The sequence below is a fragment of the Phocoena sinus genome, chromosome 6 (genome assembly GCF_008692025.1).
Source record: "Phocoena sinus isolate mPhoSin1 chromosome 6, mPhoSin1.pri, whole genome shotgun sequence".
NCBI lineage: Eukaryota > Metazoa > Chordata > Mammalia > Artiodactyla > Phocoenidae > Phocoena > Phocoena sinus.
In genome coordinates, this window is record NC_045768.1 from 72,938,008 (window position 1) to 72,960,972 (window position 22,965).

Consider the following 22,965-nt stretch of genomic DNA (forward strand, 5'->3'; position numbering starts at 1 on the left):
AAGTAAGCAGTCTCCTCTCCTCGGTGATAGAGATCAGGAGTGCCACACAGTTAAGAAAAGCAGCTACCAGAAAAAGATGTATTTTGGCCTGACATGACCACCCCACGAGTTACTCATCATGATCGTTTAACAAAAATGAGGGCATTTTACCTGGGAGCAACCTTTAAATATTAACTGAAACCTGGACTCTCCTTAGTATCTTCCCATTAGTGGAGATTAGTTTATTAGATTAACAACCTGTCTGTCACCTTGGAAGGGAAAGAGAGACTGTCCTAGTAGACCTTGGGTTTTACCAATGTCTGTAAAGGGGGCAGCACGAGCCTAGGGGCATAAGGGATAGCAGGTCCTAGAGGTATCAAGAGAAGGTGATGGGGAGGTGAGATAACCAATCATTCACCATTTTGTCACCACTTTTGCCTAGGGTAGCTCTAGGTGCAGCTGGTATGGTCTCAGACTTAAGGCCTTCCTTGCTGGTAGGCAACCAGAGTTATTTATACCCCGGCACAGCTCTGTGCAGGAATCCAAGAATATTCCAATACTGCCATACCACCAAACAGAATTTTGAATTTAGAGAGTTTTTAGAGAGCGGGCCATTGATATACTCTCTCCTTGGATCTAAACATGCAAATTCACATAAGATCTAGTTGGGAAAATATTATCTGGGAACATTCTACCTCCCACCCCACCTCAGGGTTCAGAAATGACTCAGAATAGTCTAGATATAATTCAACATCATGTATTGCCAAGCTCTTGGTAGATCAAATCTTAATGTTGATTAAGATGTTGATCAAGAAGTTGGTTTACCCAAATTCTAGTTTTAAAACTATTTTCAAATCCCTACGTTTCTATATGTAAAATGAAAGTATAGTATTTGATTTTCTTACTTTATGAGGTTATTGTGTAGCCAAAATAAGATGACATATATGAAAACTGGAGAAAACGTTTATTGTTGTCGCATAAGAATGAAGAGGAAAAGAATTATTTTTTTGTTTTTGTTTTTTTTTTTGCGGTGCGCGGGCCTCTCACTCTTGTGGCCTCTCCCGTTGCAGAGCACAGGCTCCGGACGCGCAGGCTCAGCGGCCATGGCTCACGGGCCTAGCCGCTCCGCAGCACGTGGGATCTTCCCGGACCGGGGCACGAACTCACGTCCCCTGCATCGGCAGGCGGACTCTCAACCACCGCGCCACCAGGGAAGCCCAAGAATTATTTTTTAATGTACACAACTTACTAGCAAATTATCCAAAGCCTTTCAGGAACATATTTCCTTTTTCTTAAGTAAACTTTCTTTTTTCTTTCCTTTTTCAATACGATTCCCCCAAAGTTTCAAAATCAAGTTGTAAGATAATAAACCTATGTTAAAACTTCAAACTTGCTGAACTATCTTGGAACGTGAAAATCTGTAGAAAAAGTGAAACTTTCCTTTTATTTTTTTTTTGGTTTATGAATGTAATGTTTTATCTAAGTCTAGGCTTAGACAATTGGTTTCTAAAACGTGGCTCTCTGAAATTTTAGAGGAGAGAGCCCTTTCAGAATTTTTCATTTAACCGGCAGAGAATTGCTTTCTCACAGCTGGAAGCTTGAACAGCTGTTGACTCTGGCACTTTTCTATTCCTCTGGATGAGAGTTCATGGACCCTCACTGTGCCATTAGGAGGACAGCCAGCGATGTATGTGGTCAGAAATATTTTCCAATGCAACCTATTTCCAAGGCTACCCCTCCACCCTCTCACTAGGACTGGGGCACAGATAACTTAGAGCCCTTGTGTCACCTGTGGGAAATATTCTCTCAGTTGAGGAAAACCAACCTCCATAAAAGTCTTCTTTCCGACCCATGGTTAGATCACAAGGCTCATGTGACCATAAAGACTCCATGAAGGACGTTTGATGTCGGTCAGTCTCAGGATTTAGCATCCTTTTAGACTTTATAAATATCCACTCCCCCCCTTTTTTTTTTTACATTTTATAGGAAATTTCCCTTTCATTTAGCGTGCATTTCTGAGTGTTTCTTAATGGATACTAAATAACTAACTCCGTTTTGAACTTACAGAAAGAAGAACAAGCAAAAAGACTATTTCAGAATAGCTGCCACTGCAGTACTATTTACTGTATCCACTAGAGGACACCTCTCAGAATGGCTTAAAATATCTCCCCTCTCATTCCCTGTGGCCTCTGGCATTTGATGCTCAACTAACTCTTGAGCTGGGCCACTGGCTACATATCAGTGTTAGAACGAAAACATTCCCCCTGCTTTAACACCTCCTGCTAGTTCAATAAAGCGATGTTTAAATAACTGAACTGGCTTCAATGAACTGTACTTGCCATTTTTTCCTGCTTCTTAGCTAGATAAAATGGAGATAATTGTGAAGTGTTTGAGCAGGTTTAATGAAAGCCAGTTTCTTTTGGTATACTCCTGAAGCAGCAATCATCATCTGTTTGGCTTTTGAAGAGCAACAATTATAATCACTTAAACCCCCAAGGGGAACAAAAATAGAATTTACATTAGCATATAAAATATACAGCTGGATTGGGCAAGCCTATAAAATTCTGGGAAAATCATTCTAATCTGAATGCTATTCAAACTCACAAGTAAAATGAGTTCAAGAGTATTTTACATGCTTCCTTCCTATAAAATAATACATATAACAATGTTGAGAGGATTTTCCTAAAAATGAACACAAGGAAATAAAAAATTGTTGCCAGCAGAGAATCCCAGCAGGAATGGGCTAAACTGTATTGTCAAGATATCAGAGAGCAAAATGCAAAACGATATTCACAGGAAGGACTAATCACTCTCAAGAGAAGATTTTTCATGCACTTGGGAGTTTAAAAAAGGAAACAGGGTGGCTTTAGTCTGATTAATGATGAAACTTAATCATAAATAAGGAAAATTAGAGATTAATAGTACTTTCCTCCTCCACTGTAAATGTGAAAGCAATACAAAGGAAAGTGAAATCGCTTAAGTTGATGCCCTATTGTTATGAAGCAGAACTCTTTTTCCTATTTTAAAACATTTTCATATCATTTCCTCTCAAATAACCTCCTTCTTACACCTCTCTTTCTAATTCTAGCCCAGATCACAGGCAATCTCCCTCACCATTTATGTTATTTAATTACTTTTGCTTTTGTGTGCCTTTCACGGTTTACAAGATACTTTTTTTTTTTTTTTTGGTAGAGCACAGAAGAATAAAAATGGAGCCTTTGCTTTCTCCATTATGCTACTAGCAACAAAACACTAACATAATCAATATATTAAAGGCTTTCCCGGCTGTGCACATTTGTCAAAGGCAGTGTGTCTAAGAAATTACACTAATGAATCTTAAAAAATTCAGCATCCTACACAGACAACTTGTTCTCCCTCATAATAAGTACATATCAAAATGTAAAGACTAGGAAAATGAATACTTTCATTTTTCTTTATATTATTTGAAGTTCCATTATTACACTTTTCTTTTTAATGGAAAAACAAGTCGGGATGCAAAACTTCACCTCCCCTGGGAAGCGCTTCCTGAATACCCACACAAAAGCCAACTGCAGGCATACTGGTGATGGCTTCTTCTATCTTTCTAAAACACTTTGTACACACCTCTGATAGCAATTATGTCACTGCATTATAACCATTTGTTGACATGCCCGTCTCCTATACAGACTGCATTGCTTGACAGCAAAGCCATCTTTTTCAGCAGGGTATTCCTGGGCTCTAGCACTGTACCTTAAACCTAATAAGCATGCAATAATGTTTGTTGAGTGAAGTTTATCATTTTTTTTTTGAAGTTTATCATTTTTGTATTCCAAGACACATCAAAATATTATGGTGACTGATAAGGCTCAACCATATATTAAATACCTTCTCTGCCATAACATCAAATTTAATGGTGATATATTAAGCACTGAGAAATTAGAAATTCCAAAGTCTAGATTTCCGTAGCAATCTTTATTCCCCTTATCTTTAACAAAGGATAAGGGTAATTTTTTAGATTTTATTAAATATTTATAATGTGTCCAACGGTTATTTTTACTGGAAACACTAAAAAAACGGAATTCTCATTTCTGAATGGTAATGACGTCTTCAGGTTTTACTAGCTTTACATGTCTTTCTTTCTTTTTTAAATTTAGAACCATTAACACTGCTTTCTCAGCCTTTGTCAACGTCTGTCAGGTTTGGTGGTACCTAGCTAGTAGTATTCTGCCCTTTCCTATAAACTTTTCATGCTCTGAGAGGCTTTGAAAGTCCATAACATGTAACTTTACATTGAACACAAATGTAAAGATTTCATGTTTGAAAGAATTTAAAGGAATAATTGAAATGCATAACATGAAGGATTCCAGGACCTATGCAGGAACTATCTTAAGGTCCTTTCATTCTTTTCCTAATTTAAACATACTCCACATTTTCCTCATAATTTTTCAAGTGAAATTATTATTTTGTATGAGGTTATGGGACAGCGATGGGTGGTGAAGTACAAGAAGAGACTCCACAGACCTATCCTAAAATACTCTTATATTTTTAGTTAATAATGAATGTTAATATTATCATTAGGTAAAATTCAGTTTTGTGGCATTATCCCACAAACTGAAACTGAAAAACTGCTTTAATAACTTTTTTTGCTTCATACTAATATAACTATAACTTTTTGTACATTTATTATTCATATATACAGACTTGTGTACTTTGATGAATTTGAAGGGAAAGAAAATTGTACATACAACTCTATGATTTTAGTACATAATAATGTAATGTAAATTTCCAAATCAAGAATAAAATAGATTATACAAATATTTTATTAACTATGATGAAAACCCAGCCTGAATTTTAATTAAAATGAGACAATAACTAGAATTAGGTTGGAGAGGTAAAAGTTCAAGTTATGGTCTCCAAGGTCAAAGTGAAGTAGAATTGAGTTATATGTGACTGACTGCTAGACTATTTGGGAGTTTGAAATGTTTAAGCCTCACAATTCAGCCCTTTATAACATGGTTCTTAAAAGTCCAAAATTATCAGACTCTTAAAAAAGCTATTGGAATTCTCATAGTAATAGGGTTTAAACATGATAGAGCTGGACAATTTCACTTTTTAAAAATCAAACTTACAAAATAGATAAATCAGTTTTTAAAAAGTCCTTCACTTATCAGGAGCATTAATTCAAAATTTTTAATTATGTATGCCTTTTTAAATATGTGTGCCTTTTAAAATATGTATGTATGCCTTTTTAAATATGTGGGTTCTCTGCATTTTAAAAAAGTAACTCAATTTTTTTAAAAAAAAGGTCCACACAAAACAACTCAGGAGCCCATCTACTGCAAAAATTGCAGATAGAGTGCTTTCATTTCCTCTCAGGTGAAAGTGAAAAATTGAACAGTTTTCTGTTGAATGTACATGATGGCCTTAAATATTTTTAAATTTAATATCTATGTCCCAATCTGTTAGGTTCAAAGATTTTATAAATAAAAAAGAGCAAAATTAGAGCTTTTTAAAAGGAAAGGATTTCCCCCCAGTATTTCAGAGTCTATCATCTTTCGTATTTAAAAAGGAATCATAAAATGAGACCCCATATTTTCTATATCACTTTCTATCTTTAAGTCTCTTTAGTTCACTAAATTAAATGAAGATAGTTTTTAAAATGGAGGCCCCTATTCACTGAATAATTAGTGTAAAACTTAACTGATTAAACTCTGACTTAGAAAATAAATATATGGCAAAAAAATCATGAAATGATTTACTACCTATAAAAGCATACAATATTTCATTGCTCTATCAAATGTTATTGTAACTGAATTTTTAAAGTCTTTAAAATGGAAAATTAAATCTGAAATTAAGTTGGTAAAATGAAAAAAAATCACTCTGCTTATTTTATTTATGTCCCTTATATTTAAGGAAAACTGGGTTTTCAGTTAGGCTTTCCTTTTATTAAGTTGTTGGTACATATCTGTGTATATTGTGTATGTTTCAAATATATTGGTACATATTTGAAAATACTTCTGTCATTAAATTGATTTAATCTTCCTCTCCTTTTGTTTATTTTTGGGGTGGGACAGAGGAGGCAATAAATCCTCCATTAGTGCCCCCAAAAAGAAACAACCAGCCAAACCAGCATAAAGTATCCAGTCCCAATCTGGGGATATAATTAGGAATGTTTCAGTAGGATTTTTTTTCTTCAAAATGTTTTATTGAGGAAAGTGCCCAGATTAACAGGTAATCATTCCTATGTTTGGAATTTGGGGAAATTATATGGGTTTTATGTGGAAGGTCTCTTTAAATTGAGTAAATCAGCTCATATTTTCTATTATTTGATTCTCATTTTGCTTGATTTTAGACCCAAGTTTAGAGTCAGATAGATTCAAATCCTCACTTTATGGTTTATGAGCTGTCTGATTTTAACTACTCAGTTTCTAGGCATCCTAAAACCTACCACCTAGAGAGTTCTAAAGATTAACTGAGATAATATATGTAAAGCACTTACATATATGATTGGATCATGGTAGAGAAACAACAAATGTTAATTATTAAAGTTAGCTTCTTAGCTGTTTTACATTGTATATTTGATATAAGATACACATTAAAGTTTAATACTAATTAGACATAATAAATGAAATTTATTTTGAATTTTTAAAATCATAGTATCACTTCAGCCGTTTCTTTTTTACTTTTTTTGCTTGCAAGCACATTTTATGTCCAAGAATGGTATAAGAGGCAAAACCTACAATGTAACATTAGATGACCCTGGCTACCCTCCCCCTGCCCCCATATCTCACCCATGTTTTTCTCCTTTATAGGAAACAATGAATATTTCTATGAGAGTATAGAAATACTGCTTAGTTGAAAACACTTAGAATTTTGTTCTTATGAACATTATAAACTTTCTGTTATTTGTAAAATTTATTCTAATGGACAGAGGTTTAGGGAAAATATCAAAACATGGCCACTGTATTTCCAATGTGCCAATAATATATAATTAGAACACTGAAGAAAGAAATGATTATAGTATCATATTCTGATATAAAGAAATTTCCATATTGAGAATATTTAGCAAACCTACAATTGCCACAGAATTAGGGTATTAGTAAATGGAAGTGCCAGGAAAATACAGCTCTAGTCTAAGTACTTATATAGGAAACTAAACATATGCACTAATATTAATTATCATCTAGAAGACAACTCTCAATTATCCAACTTATTCTAAATAATAATTGTTATGATTATCTTCAACTGAAATAGTATTTCTAATGTGCAAGTGAAAAACTACAGTAAAGTTGAGGGTTTGTTTGAGATTATGAGTATGATAAAAATAAATCTAATTAAAGATGTTTTTCTCAATTCAAGTACCAAAGCAATCTAATTTTACGTATGTACAGGCCATACATTTAAATTAAATAGGTATGAGAGTTGAGTAGTATGGTCCAAAATAAATTATATAGTTAAAAACATTGTTAGTTGACTATCTGTACTCTAAGAATATCAGTACATAAGAAAAACAAACTTCTTAATTTCAATGGGATTTAAATATATATCCTAAAAATATATAAAATACTATATTCTAATCTAAACTCTTTTGAGAGCCAAAACTTTACTGAATTGATTCTTCCTGTACCAACAGATCAGTAGTTTAGTTAGTCATTTGGTGTTTAAGCTCTCAAACTGAAAACTGTTTTAAGGATGGTGATTGAAATAGTGATGATTTTGAAAGCTAGCTATAAGGTAACACTTTCCTGTGATAGTTACTGGTAAATTACAGTAGCTTCATGTAGAATAGACAAAAAATAAGTCAGTTGTTAAAATAAGTTATTAAAGTATATGCCCAATAAAATACATTAATTGTTACTGCAATATAATCAGTTTAAAACTTATCTGTGTTTCTTATGATCAGAAGATATTTATAACTTAAAAAATCTTTATTTCAGAATAGATCTTGAGAAATGTAAGCACATACAATTATACATCTACACACATATAAAGTTAAGTATGGTTTCAACAAAACATGAGAACAATTCCTTTCAAGGGGGCATTTTTGCCTCCATTTCATCCTTCAAATGAGAAAACTTGGATGGCCTTGCCTCATCAGAGAATGTGCAGGTCCATTGCAATATAGGGCATCCCAGTCATCTCCATGGCAACAGCCCTTGACAAGTCAAAAGGCAACTACATTCACAAACAGAAAAAGTTAAGACTCCTGAGAGCTGGCCAAACAATTTAGAATTTTCCAGAGGAAAGGTTGAGCCTTTTACCAAACTTGAAATTATTAAATTTTACCACAAATATTAAGTTGGATAGTTATTCTCAGAAAGTGAATGAGATAAAGGGGCAAGGCTCAGAAATCTTTCCCCGGAATACACCTCCCATTTAAAACAAATAAAAGGGATTAGGAGAGGAGATTGAGGAAGGACCCGTATATGAACCTGTTCATTTTAGTTTTAAAAGAGGATGGGGTGGGGAGGAGAGCAGGGAGAAGTGGGAAGGAGGGTAGCAAGCAATCCCTTTCTCCAGCCTCATACGTTTTAAGATCACAACTTTCCAAATGCATTATGTGATCATCATTTAGCGTTTAAAATTTGTCTAAGAATGATGGCTTCTAAGGTTGCTACCTGAGGAAGTGCAAGGAAGAAAGGGGGAGGTCTAACGGTGCAGGTGAGGACACAGAGATAGTTGTAGTAGTTAGTGTGACCCCATTGTTCCTTTTCTCCTTAGGATTTTGGTCAGGAATGACCCGGCTACTGTGCTGAGTTCAGGAAGTGAGAACGTCACGGCTCTTTTGAAACCAGACAATAACCTAGTTCCCTTCTCCTCCATCCTCTGCACCTCGACCCTGCTGACTGCCAACTCTCACCCACTTGAAATACATCAAGCCCATTGCCTTCCCAAGAGTATCAAACAGATAAACACGGAACACCTCTACTGCCTATAGTAAAGAGAAAAAATTAAAACTACTATTTTCTGTTTCACCACCCTCTGCTCACAGCTCCCAGTCGCCAGCCCTTTGTGTGTGATGAGTCCCCTTCAAACCACCCACAGACCGAGCACCCAAGAAGAAATGGTAATTTTTTGTTTAAAAGTTCACTTACCACGGCAACCTCATATTGCTTTGTCATGCTTTTTGCACTTAATTTTTCAAAACTGCTTGTGCAGGGCGCAGAACTGGGAAGGCAGGACTAAAGTATCTCTAGTAATCACAACAAAAAGGAGAGAACATTCACCAATCAGAATTACATTAAAATGCACAACCCCCAGAGCTAGACGCAAGGTTCAGACTACACCGGGGAGGGGAGGGGATGGGGGCGGAAAAAGCCAAGCTAACGAGACAAAAGGTAAAGGGGAGAGTTGAGTGGTTGGAAGGGAAATCGATCCAAGCCGCCCTTAGACTGAGGAAGGGCTTAAAACCAGCACGACTATCACCCCTCCCCCGCCCCCAGCACCCCCGCGATCACCCGAGCGACTACACTTGCCTCCAGCTAGCTCAACCTTAGGAGAGGAATGCCCCATCTAAGTTCGCTAGCCCTGCCACAGTCTTCCACTGCCTGCTGGGTTCGTTCAGGAAAACACTTCCAGAGGCATCCATCCACTTGAGGTCTGGGCTTGGCTGCTGCTGCGGGGCGGCTGCGATCAGCTGCTAGGATCGTTGCCGTCTCGTTCTTGCCTCATTCGCGCTGCACAATAGCCCCGGCTGGGTGCACCTCATTAAGCCAGCCCGAGAGCCCCAGAGCAGGGCAGGCAGTGTGACAGCGCTGCCCCTTTGTAATGACTGTGTGATGGATGCAACCGAAGGGTGGGGTCTGGGTGGGTCAAAACTGTTAATGACAGTATGTATCATTCCGTCTGTCCTCCAGGAAAGGGAAGCCCCCTGCCACCCCCTAGGTCGGACGGTCTCTCTCTCTCTCTCTCTCACTCTCTCTCTCTCTCTCTCTCTCTCTCTCTCTCTCTGTCACACACACACACACACACACACACACACACACACTTCCCTCTTTCCCCACCTCCCTATGGGATTTTCTGCTGTCAGCGTTCAAAAAAGTATGAAAACCATCGTGTCATTTTCATCTGAACAGATAGCGAATTTATCCTTAAGGAAAGAGAAGATCCTAAAATCGAAAAATACAGGCGGAAGGGGGAGTGGGGATAAGAGTGGGGTGGGGCGGGGTCCGAGGCAGGCGTCCGGGACCTTCACTGGCCGATAGTTTACAGCTGTCAGCCAACTCGCGCCAGCACCTCCGAGAGGCACGGGACGGGCTTCTCCGCGCACCGCGTTCTCCCCAGAACCAACCTGGGGCCCGGGCTCAGGGGAGGAGAGGGGATAAAACCCACCCGAGAGGACCCCGACCGGGAGGAGATTGCATGAGGGGTCCCGGCACCCGGACCGCGTGCAGCCGGTGGGAGAGAAAGCCTGCACCCCGACGCAAAGCCGGACCGGCCGGGCAGGGGCTGCCGGGGTGCTGGAGTGAGTGCCGGGTCCCAGACGGGCGAGGCGGGCCAGGGGTTCTGTCCCCGGCCGTTGGGTACCGCTCGGCCCGACGCCCCGTCCCGTTCGCTAGTTCTGCGCGGCTCCCGGGTCCGGCAGCGCCGGCGCCGCAGATGCGCCACTAAGTCTCAGCTTGCGGGACGCGACCCCGCCTCTTCCTCTCCCGTCCTGACAGCCTTGCCATCCCTCCCAGTCTCACTCCTTCCTCAGTCTCGCCCCTGCAGCCCCCAGAAGGCAGAAAGCACGTGAAAACGCCTCTCCTTTCGCCCCCTTTGTGGAGAGTCTTGAATCGTTGCTTCGCTGCCGTCCTATTGCCCCGTTGAAAACATCCGCGGATACTTTTTTTCCCAGTCACAGGCACTGATTTTTCAAGTATAGGAAAGCCTTACAGTCTATTTCTCTACGTGGACAAATAGACTTATTTTACACTCAGCTTTCCATTTCCAACTTACTGTGATGCTATCCACTCGATGTGTCTACAAAGCACCTGTTCCGAACATCCTGAGCTATTTCTCCAGAACCGCGTGGATGATATTTATTTATTTTTATTAGAGTTTATGGCTCCACTTCTCTGACACTGTAATCGACTTATGTATTTTCTTCACTGATGCCTTATAGCAGTTAAGAGAAAGCAAGAAGCAGAGAGAAAACAGGACCTTTATGTCTAATGAAGCATCTCTCCCTTTTTATGTCTGCTATTTATCACTTAAAATTTGTGTATATAGGTTGTGCAGGCTGTTCTAGGCCGTGGGAGAGCACTGAAGACGATTTTTATGCCACTCTTCAAAGAGCTTCTGATCCATAGGGAAAGCAAAAGAACAGGCAGCTTTTAATTGCTTCTGATAAGAAACCACTTTTAGTGACAGGAAGGAAAGATCTTGTCAGAGACTTTCAACATAGGAGAATAAAGGGTGTGGTGTTGACTTTACGTGGTTCCTTCAGTTCTTATAAACCTTCAAGGGCACAAAAACCTTCCCCCTTTATAACCAATTACTTTTTACAACTCTTTACAATTCTATGATTTGAAGGTAGTACCAGACTTATGTTCACTTATTTCTTATAATTAAATAAAGGGGGGAGGTTGGGGAGAAGACCAGTTGGAATTAGTGAGAATCTAAGTTAATTGACTAATTATTGACTAACAGTAACACCGACTTAAAACATGCTTAGAACTCCTTAAAAATAGACTTTAATGAGTAAGAATAAGAATTATATATACTTAACAAAATAATTGTTTCCATGTAAACAGCTCTTTTAAGAACATAGAAAACTTTTTTAAAAGACATTTCCTCTTACATTGTTTTACTAATAATTTGCATAATGTACAAGTGTTAGTTCATAAAGACAGTTTTGAGTGGAAACAGAGCTTGAATGGCTTTTGTAGTATATTATTAATTATAAGTATAATAATAAAGAATAAAAGTTTATGTTGTTCTTAAAACTAGCCATTTCTTCAAGACCTAGATGGGCAAGACACTAAGGACTTTTAGCATATTCCCCTGGTTGAAGGCAACCAGGACATTTTTAAAAGAATAGCTCATTAAAAAAAAAAAGAATAGCTCATTAGGTGGCTGGGTAAATTCCCCCCACACTCCCATGAGCTTTTCAACAGTTCTGAAGACATTCTGGAAAATATGTACTTTACTAAGTTCACTTTTCTCTGATCTCCCTGTGTGCTCCTCCAAACTAGAACAACTTTTAGGAGAGGAAAAATGGAAGGAATGGGAATGCTAACTAATGGAATAAAGTTGCTTTCCTTGACACTCTAAACAGACTAAAGAAATGAACAATAAATTTGGAAATTGGGTCTTTTAACAAATGAAAATTTTAAGATGTGATAAAAATAGCTCCAGTAAATGTATGCATTAAATGTATTAACCTTGCAAAACATAAGACTGCACCTGGGAGAAGTTAACACAGTTGGAGATTATTAAGATGTATCAACTCACTCAGCATTAATGAGAACTTGAGCCTAGTGTGGAAAACAGTTGTACTAAACTGGCAAGAACCGTATACCTAAATGTAAATTGAAATTTTTCTAGGAGAGAAGGTTATATCAAGCCCAAAGAAAAAGTGTAGATATGTTAAAACAAAACAAACAAAAAAACTACCATTCTGCAAAAGTGTTTGTCCTACCAAAATTTTCTAGTCCGTTCCATAATAACCTATATGATAGCATTAGTACACTCTGAAAAGAGGATGTTTAATACCCGAAGAAGATAATATTTTCTATTTTATTATGATTAGGGGCCTGATTTATTTTCCCTGTTGTACGTGGCAGGGAAAAATAGAGGACAAAATAGTTTCTTTGGCATACATCAAGAACTAGATTATAATCAATAAAAGCGAAACAAATCTAAAAAATATATAGGCTAGGTATTATATAAGTAATTTACCATCTGTAAATCTCCCACCAGTGGGTAAATATTGAGAGTCATGCTAAGGCTTCAGTGACTGATGGAATACAGTGGTTAATCCCAAGAGACCTTGACTCTCCCCTTTTTGGGAACTCCTCCATGAGTTTTGTTACAAGTAAGAACAAGGTGATTGTGTAAGACTCCAATAAGGAATCTAAAGATTCTCCTGCATGCTGCCTTTTAAAGAGCAAGTTCAATACTCAGTCTGTGGAAAAGCATTATTTTCGTGCTGTTATGATTTCTTGACCCATGTTGGGTAGCAGCGTTTCTGGAGTCATATAGAAATTGGTTCCAATTCTTATAAACTGGATGACTTGGACAATTCTCTTAACCACTCTAGACTACACTTCTCTTTTTAGTAAAATTAAAAGAGCAAGGATAAACTACTGTTGTGATGATTTAACGATACGAAGAGTGAAAACACACTGCCTGGTAAAGTGTAAGCACTATTGAGACAAACATTGTAATTGGGCTCACTCAACACAAATTCTCAACCTCCTTTCTCCTTGTCTTACTAATTTAGAGACTAGAAAGTTGAATATTTGATTTTCCAATTTTCCTTGCAGCTAGTCATGGCTGTTTGACACATTTCTGGAAAAGTAAATGTTAATACATAATTGCTGAGGGGTCTTCTGGAAAAACTTGCTTTTTTGATGAAAGAGGAATAGACACAGCTACCACCACTTTTTCCCCCCTTTCTACCCCCTTCTTCCTACTTGGATATTGTGTGATGGGGAGGTGGCGCAGCCATCTGCATTTATGAAGCAATAAATCGACGGGCAATCCTTGAAAGATGGTGGAGAAGAAAGATGGGAAGAACCTAGATTCCTGATGGCATATTTGAGCTGCTCAATTAGTCGTGGACTGCCTAACTTTGGACTTTTTGTTTTATATGAAAAAACATACTGTTCTTTATTTAATCTGTATTTAGCTGAATACTCTGTAACTTGAAGCTTTCCTAACTGACATATCTGCAACTGTTGTTGTGGTTTCCTGCCTGTAAATAAAATCTGCTTAATTATTCAAATGACTCTGGATATCAACCATTTTGAAGAATTCCAGGTAAAGTCTTCTCTGAGACTTCACACATAACCAGGTCGCTAGTACTAGTGGGATAATCTGCTCGCTCAAATTATAGAGCCAGGAGTAGGTTGTTAAGGACCATTTATTTGAGGAAATCCTGCAATTGACAATTCTTTTTGAGGAAGTCCCATAATTCTCCTATAATAGATTGAACTTAAAGTTTATTTAATCCAAATATCTTTCCCCCTTCCTTTCATAATAAACTATCTCTTTGCTTTTGTTTCCAAACAAACATATAGGTATAGTCACCTTGGAATGTATTCATATTGCAATATTCAGAATACTCATGTTGGAAGACTATAAACACCTACTTAATTGATGACTCCAGTTTACTGTCATAGCCAAAACAATTTTAAATGCCCTTTTTTAGGAATTATGTTCAGAATCTGAATCACGATTTTGGGGAATGCCAGCAATATCAACGAATATGTACTCTGAAGATTGAATTCGATTTTGGAGAATATCCAAAAAGTTGTTCAGAGTCAACTCTAGTAAATTAAGTAAGCAATCACAAACTGGATAATACACATTTTTTGTTATTGTTAAAAACAAATAGGTATGTACACAAAATAATCAAATATAAAATGTGTTGCAGCAATGATGGCATGATTTAAATAAACATACGTCTTCCCAAGGTGGCGGCTTTGGAGGTCCACACACTTGGTCACACGTGTTAGCTAAACTCATCAGTTTCATAGCTATGCTCAGTTGCAATTTCTTTGAATAAACCAGATGTTTCCTTTTCATCTTTCCCCTTCCATTCTGTCATAAATTTCTTATTCTGAAACAGGTTCAGTGTTCATTTGATTCAAAGTTCATATAGTTCATTTTTGTACTATAATTTTACTATAGTTCTTTAAAAAAAAAGTACAAATAGCAAGACAAAATAATATCACCAGTAAGATTTTGAATAAAACAGAATTTCATTTGAGCTCCAACCTTGCTACTCACTAGCTGTGTAATTTGAGTGATTATTCAATCATTTAAGCCTATTTTTTATCTATAAAATGAAGATAAAAGTAGTACCTATCTTAGAGAGTTGTTGTGAATATTAAATAATATATATGGGCTTTGTGTGTAATGATTGGGATGTAGTAGGTGATCAACAAGCATCACTTAGGATAATACCATGTTAGGCAAATAGTGAAGTCTTTGGAATACTTAAAAGGTAAATAATATTAGGCCGTTTATAGGAGTTGCTACCAAGAACTGCATGAAATTCTACAATTCTAACTTTCAACAGTTTTGAAGGCATTCTGAAAAACATATTTTACTGAGTTCATTTTTCCCTGATCTCCCTTTCAGGTCCTCCAACCTAGAACCACATCTATTAGGAAAGAAAAAATGGAAGGGGGCTTCCCTGGTGGCGCAGTGGTTCAGAGTCCGCCTGCCAATGCAGGGGACACAGATTCATGCCCCGGTGCGGGAAGATCCCGCATGCCGCGGGCCCGTGAGCTATGGCCGCTGAGCCTGCGCGTCTGGAGCCTGTGCTCCGCAACGGGAGAGGCCACAACAGTGAGGGGCCCGCGTACCGCAAAAAAAAAAAAGGAAGGAATGGGTATGCTAACTAATGGAATAAAGCTCTTTTCTTTGGCACTTTGAAAAAAGGGCTAAAGAAATGCACAATACATTTATTATGAGTTAATTATGAGTTAATCATGGATAGTTAACATGGACTAATCTGGATATTTTATTATTTTGTTTGATGCAGTCCTGGTTTCAGTGTATGAATCTAGATAAAACACTTAACCTACCTAAGTCTCATTTCTTCAGTGTAGTGTAACTAATGTCTGTCTTCCCAGGGAAGTGTTCTCAAAAAATAGGTAAGAATCCAGTAATTACTTCTTTACCCCTTATAAGTAAAGAATAGAAAACTGGATGCATTGGCTAAGAACCAGGAAGTCACAATTAACTTGGAGTTTACAAAAGATCTCCAGAAGCATTTCATTACTGGGAGACCTAAGATAAAAAGACCTATTAAATAAGAAAGTGAAATATGAATATGCTTTTAAGTTATTCAATTGTTTGCTTCTAGTTAATTTTAACAAAATATAAAATAAAATTTTCTCATTTGACTCAACAAGACCTTCCCCCCACTGACCTAATTATAGTTGTATGGAGGAGGATAGAATGTAGAAAGGTAGAGAGAGACAAGGGGAGAGATGAAAGAAAATCTTTCAATAGTTTTTGATTGACTAGAGTTTATTATGTTTTTAGGGTACCATCTCCAAAAGGAAATTAAATTTTTCAGAAAAAAGGGAAAAGCAAAATCCTCTAAAAATTACTTAGATTTTAGATTTTTCTTATTTTACTAGAAGAGAAATATAGCATGAATAATATATGTTATGCTATGCAGGAAATAGTTTATTCAGAAATAAAATTACATGTATGTTAAATTAACATTTTTTTTGATAGAAAGGACTCAACTGCAGACCAATGGTTCTCAAAGTATCTGCAGACATCATCATCATCATCTGAAAAACTGTTAGAAATGCAAAATTATTGGGCCTCATCCCAGACTTACTGAATCAGAAACCGAAGTAGACCTAGTAATCTAAGTTTTAAGAAGCCTTCCAGGAGATCCTGATGCATATGAAAATTTGAGAACGACTGCTGCAGGCTTGAGCAAAGGAATATATTCTTTATAATGTGACTTTGCAGTTTCTCCCATCAAGAGAAGTCATCTCTATCAACACCCTTGGAATCTGGACTAGTTTTGTGAAGTGCTTTGACCGACAGAATGTGGCAGTACTGACAGTGTACCAGTGTGTACCCTGGCCTCAAGAATTCTTTCATTTTTCCTCTCCTTTGGTACCCTGGCACTGCCATGTATACAATCCCAGAATAGCCTATTCAAATATGAGAGCACATGGAGGAGAGCCCAGGTATCCCAGCTGAGGGCATCAGGACCAGGCTATAGTGAGTCAACTCCCAGACACATGTGAGAACCCAACCAAAATCGGGAGAGCTGCCTATAGGACCCACAGCCAATGCATGAGTAAGGCCAGCCAAGAGTGAAACTGCCCAGCTGACCCAGAGACCCATGAACAATAATAAGTGCTTACTGCTTTAAGACACTGAGTTTGGGGGTGGTTCATTATGCAGCAGTATGTTGATTGATACACCCTACCCAAAGTGTAGAATACATTCTATTCCAGTCCCTCATTAAGAAGCTTTCCGTTGATAACACTTTAATGAGGTTAAGATATCACATTATTTGTGAGGTGTTAACACTTGCTTTATAAAGATCATTTTAAGAATAATCAAGCAAGTTATACACACCATTGCTAATTCTTACAGCAACCCTGCAGAGAAGTGGATATTACTATTAATAATATTCCATTTTACAGATGAGAGTAATATAGGTTGAATAATTTACTCAGTGTCACACAGTAAGTGGTAGAGTTGATATTGGAACCAATGTCTTTTAATCACCTGTATTTCCCACTCTGCTACAGTGTAGGAACTGGAAGGACTATAAATACCTCCCAGCCCAAGCCTCTTATTTTTCAGATAAAGAAACCAATGAAGCGCAATAACTTGGCTAAAGTGATTCACAACATAAAGTTTTCAATCTTTAGAGTGCCAAATACTCACCTGTGATTGCAAAATTGGACACTGAGCAATGAGTCGTTTCAACATGGGCCTCTAGAGAAAGCTTCATTTTTTTTTTTTTTTTGAGAAAGCTTCATTTTTAAGTGAGCATAATAGGTGATTCTGCTGCAGGTGGGCTAGGAATTATCCGAGAAAGCCTGGGTCAAATTAATCCTGGAGGCAGGACTCAAGTGAAGTCAACTTTAAACTATACCAGTGATTTTCAAAAGATAGGGAGGATTCCCTCTGGTGGTGTAGTGTGGGCAGAAGGCAGTTTGTAATAGAATCACCCTAAGGGGACTTTTCAGATCACCTGACAAACCCTCTCCCCACTCTCCCCAAATGAGAACCTTTGCTACAGTACACTACTCTCATTGATAGATTTATGTTATCATCTCCAGCCCCCAGGTGTGTAGAGGTTAACAACGACAAAGGTTGAGAAGTACTACTGCACTGCGTTGTGTTGCCTCAATTATTTTATCTGGCTAAATGTACTCACACAGTAAAATTTAATGAATAAAAGCTTCAGTGAGAATAGGACTCAGAAGTATTATGATTTGAACACGGTAAGTATAAAATGACGAGCTTGGGTCCTGCTCATACAGCTTTAAACCGTTACCTGATGGTAGCATGTAACTCCAACTCCACATTTAGATAACACCTGTCTCAGGGTAGGGTAATATAAGGATCCCTATGTTTGAAGTTTTTAGCTTAGCATTGATTCAGTCTATAGGTTTTTCTACTTTGACCATAATTTTCTCCTGCTTCGTTCTCCGTTTTCTTTGCTAATGGTTATTATTAAATCCTTATGTGCAATTAACTGACTGGTATGCCCGTGCACAGATCTTATCACCTGTCCTAGTGCTCAATACCTGCCTTTCAACTTCCCCAATATTAAACAAACACCTACCTGCCTAGGTATCTGATCATATTTTGCTACAGGACTTACTTGCCAGCTGTCCTTGTGTCCTGTCTGCTCTGCTTCCTTATCCCCCTTACATTTTCCCCAAGAAGACAAAAGATGGAAATCTTTCATTGGAATGCCTATCTTTTGAATAATGAATCTCTTGCCTTGTTTCTATGTTCAGACACCCATTCTTTTTGTGCACTGCAGTCTCTCTCATTGCAGCTGTTTCACCCACTACCCAGGTCTTAGAAATGAATGGTAGGGGGAGGAAAGTGAAACATGAGTTACTTGCCTGGTCCTGGAAAGGCAGTGTAGTATAGGTATATAGCAGACAGTGCCCTTTTCGTTTTTTAAATTCTATGGTTTTATGAGGCAAAGTTACCCAAAAGGAGCAGTAAGGTGCTGACAGGGAGCAAGTTGCACTAGACAGCTACTTTATGTTTTGCCTAAGGATCCATGGAAATTCTGCCCTGTATCCATGGAAATTCAGAAGCATGGTCCAGGGAGAAAGTTTGTGCTATGTCTTCACCTTTTATTTACTGAATTAGTTGTCTATTGTTGCTGCAACAAATTACCACAAGCACTGGCTTAAAACAACACAATAGAACAACACAAAACTCTGTAGGTCAAAAGCCCAAGTCTTACCGGGCTAAGATCAAGTTGTTAGGAGGGCTGCATTCCTTCTGGAGGCTCTGGGGAAGAATCTGTTTCATTGTACTTGTCTAGCTTCTTGAGGCTGCCTACGTTCCTTGGCTGCTGGCCCCTTGCCGTCTTCAAAGCCAGTGATGGTGGTGGAGTCTTTCTCCCGTTGTACCCCTCTGGTACTGACTCTCCTGTTTCCCACTTCCACTTATAAGGACTGTTATGATTACATTGGGTCCACCTGGATAATCCGGATACTCTCTTCATCTCAGGCTCATCTGATTAGCAAACTTAATTCCATTTGCAACCTTAATTCCCCTTTGCCATACATTTACAAATTTTGGGGGTTACGACATAGACATCTTAGGCAAGGCCATTATTCTGCCTATCACATCTGTGTAGTGAAGAAACAAATTTCTCATGGTAAACAAGTATCTGTAACGATATCTATTCACTAGGATTTACAAAGACAATATACAAGTAAAACTATCACAGGCTCTTTGACTTTAGGGAATTCATGTAGTGCACTGAAAATTCTAAGGAGATTGAGAAGGAAATTGTTATGCAGTTAGTAGCTTGTAGGAATGTATGTTTTTAAAAGCCTGTGTTGTTCTAGAGTTCATGTTCTGTATTGTTTTTAACCTGAAAGCATCACACCCATGTATATGAGGAGAGCATCTGTAAACATGAGCTTCCCCCAAAGAAATGGGGACCAATTCAAATGGGTGCAGGAATAAGGAGAAGGAACAGAAGATAGCTTTGTAAAAGTAGAAGCAGTTTTTTTGAATTCTTATTATAATGTAATAATTCCACTCTCAAACTTCATCATTTTCTCTGGCTCCAGCCCTGGATCCCGTCTATTCTGTTGATTTAGAAGCCAAGTCAGTAATTTAAGTGTTAGGACTTATGCTGCATGCGAAAGTCTGTTTACAGAATCAAAGGATTTTCAAATGGAAGTGCTTATCTGGAATTTGGAGATGAGATCTATCCAAGTGCACAGAAAATCTTAAGTCTGAGAAATAATTAAATTACAACATTGTTTCTATTGAGCTCAACATCAGTTTATTAAAAAAAATTAAATGTCTCCCCGTTCTTATCTTTCCTGTTCATTTTTAAAAGAAGAATTACTTTATTGATTTTGTAAATGTAACACTTGCTTATTTTAATGAGTTCAAGTCATGCAGAAAAGTAAAAAGAGCTTTTTAAAAAAATCACCCTAAATCCCTTTTTACCATTATTAGCACACAATGCTTGCTATTTTTATAAATAAGTAATGAATTAGAAAGAAGCCAAGTGAAGCTGAAATGAATTGGAATGGATTGCTAAACTTCAAATAAATGTTGTATCCGGTACAGAGTATATTATCTCTTGAGAGATCCCTCTAAAGTTAAGAAGAGATAACTGAAAACATTAAAATGTTGAAATCATAGCTTTAAAACTTACACATTTCAGTTGTAGATGGCATCCATTGTTTCCCTGCTCTGAAAGATGAAGACATTAGCTTCTCTCTTTGCCCCTCTTCCCACCTCTCAATCTTTGTATTTATATTATTATTTATATATTGACAGGGTTTTTACATTTACATTCTGTTCTATAATTAGTTATATTTTAAATTGATTCAATGTTCACCCAAGACTTTTCATGTGTTTCCTCTTTATTTTTCCATCATCTCTTAAGTAGTTGGATTTCATTAGCAAGTAGTGTGTGTTCCTGTTTTTTGGTTTATGTTTTGTGTTGGTTTTGGTGAAGAAGTGTGCATGGGTGTTGTATTCTGCAGACTTCTTTCATGTTTGAAAACATCTACCTGTTCTACATATTGCTGTTGTATACTTTGTATACATGTATACTTTGTGTATTTTGGATGTTTATATTACTGTTATATTTCTTTACTCTAAAATTTCTTTTTTTTAAAAAAAAAATAAATTTATTTATTTATTTTTGGCTGCATTGGGTCCTCGCTTGTTGCGGTGCGCGGGCCTCTTGTTGCAGTGGCCTCCCTTGTTGTGGAGCATGGGCTGTAGGCACGTGGGCTTCAGCAGTTGTGGCACACAGGACTCAGCAGCCACAGCTCACGGGCTCTACAGCACGGGCTCAGTAGTTGTGGTGCATAGGCGGCATGTGGGATCTTCCCTGACCAGGGCTCAAACCCATGTCTCCTGCATTGGCAGGCGAATTCTTAACCACTGTGCCACCAGGGAAGTCCCCAAAATTTCTTAGATATTTTCCAATGGCTTCTGTTACTGAATGTTACTGTGGAATAACATGAGACTAGCATAGATATTTCCCTTTGATGGAGATTTGCTCTGCTTTTTTGGGTGCCTGAAGAATTCTTTATCCTTGAGGACTGGTAATTTAACTATGGATTTATCTCAGAGATGAGTTTTCCTAATCAAAACATATGCTTCTGGGCTTCCCTGGTGGCGCGGTGGTTGAGAGTCTGCCTGCCGATGCAGGGGACGTGGGTTCGTGCCCCGGTCCGGGAGGATCCCACATGTGGAGCGGCTGGGCCGCTGAGCCTGCGCGTCTGGAGCCTGTGCTCCGCAATGGGAGAGGCCACAACAGTGAGAGGCCCGCATAACGCAAAAAAAACAAAAAAACATATGCTTCTTTTCAATCTACAGATTAAACTTTTGCTTCAATTCAAAGAAAGTTTGTTCTTAATTTTAAAAAAAATTACATCTTTGTGGGTACATTGCTGTGTTCCTCTGAGTTTTCTACCTAAGAGACACTGCTCTGTTGCATGGAATTTTTCAGTCCTCCATGTCTATTACCTTCTTTCCAATTTCTTAATTTCTTTATTTTTCATTTGCATTTCTATGATTATCTCAGGTCTTTCTTGCTTTTAATATTTATTATTAGTTCTTTAATAATATTGTTTCAGTTCTCTACTTCCTTAGGTTTGCAATCCCTCTTTTCTTCATTCTGCTATTTTTAAATTCATTTTTGAATTTGTGTTTTTGTTTTTCTTAAGTTATTCTAAATGGCAAAGCCGTTGCAGAGAACGTAATTCATTTTCTTGCATTATGTTTTTTCTAGGCTTGGTTCAATGTCAGTCTTTAATATATTTTTCCTCCCTTCCTAATGTGTTTGTATTATTGCCTGCTATTTATTTTCATTGTGCATGTGCATTGGGATCTGTCCAGACCTGCCTTTGTTTTCCTGTAATTAAAGGAATGCTTTGACAAGTTGCTGCCTTAACTAAGACCAGCTTGCTTTCTCCTCTTATAAATAGTTGATGGCTAGGGATTTAGTGTTCTAGATTTTTTTTTCCTAGACCACGAAGGCAAAGTGAGGAAGAAGGAGAACTCAAGATTATGTGAACATCTGGGTTCTGCTATCACTTCGCACATTTTATTAAAGGTCTTCTGCCAGGGTTCATTGCTCCTGCTTGGGCAGGGGTGGTGTATTTCACTCTTACTGGGGAATTTACTTGTAATTAGGGTGGTCTCTTAATTCTGAGTGTAGACCTCACCTCTTTCAAAGAGAGAGCCCACATCATTCACTTTGTTTGTATTATCTCCTTTTCCTTAGCAATCATTTCCACTACTCTCCAGTCAGGATAAGGAAAAGAGAAAGTTGCTCACTTCTGATGGTACTTTTCCTATTGAATGAGATCCATTAGCCTATATCCTGGCCTTTCTTAACTCTCTTTGTGCCAAAGGTGATAGAGTTATTTCTCTGATGGGTAATGATGCTTCTGACTTGGTAGATAAATATGATTATTTCCGGGTTTTAGTTGGTAGCTCATTTTGCTCCTACTCTAAGCTATGTCATCAACTTAAATTCTTTCAGCTATAAATGTAATATTTATGTTTCTTGTCTGCCTACACCTTGTGTTATTTTTCATTTTTCCCCTTCAGAAAACAGGTAGGCCGGAA